At 38.2% G+C, this 1,844-nt stretch overlaps 1 long non-coding RNA gene across 1 annotated transcript; it reads right to left on the reverse strand.

Moving 5' to 3' along the window:
* On the reverse strand, nucleotides 1–686 carry LOC136362803 (uncharacterized). Its single transcript, XR_010743845.1, has 2 exons — nucleotides 433–686; nucleotides 1–168 (listed from the first exon to the last, which is right to left on the reverse strand). It is a non-coding gene; the product is annotated as an uncharacterized lncRNA (long non-coding RNA).
* Nucleotides 687–1,844: the final 1,158 nt, after the last annotated feature.

Raw genomic sequence — 1,844 nt, forward strand, 5'->3', positions numbered from 1 at the left:
TCAGAAGGAAGAAACAACCACATTTAATAAAAGGATTACAATAAGTAGTGCAATAGCTAATAAATGTGTTCCATCCTGGTATAATGTCCTCGTATCTTAAACACTTCTCATTAAACAGAAAGGAACTGCTTCCTGAAGTGAACTCCTGTCCCAATACTTCCTCTCCCTCTGAAAAAAGATTTTAAAAGCAAGATTCAATGATAAAGTACATTACTTAGATGCAGTCTATCAGCCCTGCACTAGATCTGTACCAGACACAGAAGCAAAACAGGTGTCTATTATTTTTATACTCCTGGGAGCCTGCAAATATTTCAGTCCACTGAGGCCAGTTTAGCTTAGCAAGATATTCAACGCTGAAAAGCCGTTATTAAGTAAACAATAGCTAATATTATAATAGCTATAACTGTGGCCAGTTCCGCCAGTAACACTTACCATTCACAAATCTAAGACACTACAGGCAGGATTCACTTCTGACACAAAGCAGCTTCATTAGCTCCAGTACCCAGAGGATGACACCTCTGTCAATGAGGATGTAGGGGAAAAAACCGAATGTTATCAATGTTCTCCACAAAAAAAACTCAAAAAACCACAAACAAAAAACTCAAAACAAACAAACAAACAGGAAAAAAAATAAAGGTTTCTTGTCTTTGAATAACTACAACAATTGAATGTTCCTTGAGAGTCACCATGCAACACACGCCAGATGAGGCACAAGAACTGGCTTAGATGTCATAGTCAAACAGACACATGGGTAAATAATTAAACCATCTGACGTATTTCAACTAACTTGAAAGCCACTTATTGCACATTGCCTATACCAAGTACCTCTTAAAAAGCCTTGTGGGAAAAACCTAATTAATCCACCCCCCCCCCCCCCCAGCTCTGTGTTTGTTTGGTTGTTTGTGGGGTTTTTTTTAGTTTTGGAAAGGAGAAAAATAGGCAGAGAGGGCAGGGTGCCTGCTTGGGAACATAATACAATAGTTCTTCCTAGAAAAGTACAGCACTTCAAAAAAGCAAGGGAGTGATGGATGTTCTCAGGCACCCTTCCATCAACATACACTACAACATGCTTAGCATTTTATATGCATTTTGAGTAAAGATCTTTTGCAATAGAGAATATCAAGATGACCTTCTTCTCTGCTAGGTTTAAACTAAAGTGCAATCATTCTGCCTTTGGGTTTAATAGAGGTGATTCAGCAAGCGTGCATTCCACCACCCCACAGCCAAAGATCCTCAGTCATCTTGCAGGGCATTCTATTAATATTCTCTTAAGTTACATTTTATACAACTCACTGCAACAATAAACTGAATCATCTTCTGGAAAAGTGATTATTAAAGGAAAGTCATTCCTGATGATGATACTTGTGCTTCGGGTTTTGTGACAAATTTATTACTCATTAAACACAGCAGTGCCAGATATTGCCAACAGAAGGCAGGCAAGTAAACAAGTTTATTATTACCTGAGAAGGACTGGATGCAACAAGTAGGGGAGAGATAGGGAAGCAAAATGCAAACACAGCTATCTGTCCAAACTTCAGATATGGTACCCATTCCTCCAAAATTAATAACCTGTCCTCAATGACATCAAGACCTACTCTAAATAAAATACAGCAGCTCAAAATCACAGAGGAAAGAATACTTTGAAACAAGTAAATGAGTACTCTTTAGCTGAAGTTAGCCTTTCAGTTACTCAAGACATTGACAACTCCTAGATTATTCTAAACATCCATAAATACATTTCAGAGCTCAATGGATATGACATGGAGGTACCAAAGGAACTGGATTTGAATACACAACTTCAGTCTTCTAACCCCTGAAGTGGAGTTACAAGGACAAGAAATCCA

The sequence above is a fragment of the Sylvia atricapilla genome, chromosome 6 (genome assembly GCF_009819655.1).
Source record: "Sylvia atricapilla isolate bSylAtr1 chromosome 6, bSylAtr1.pri, whole genome shotgun sequence".
Classification (NCBI taxonomy): Eukaryota; Metazoa; Chordata; class Aves; order Passeriformes; family Sylviidae; genus Sylvia; species Sylvia atricapilla.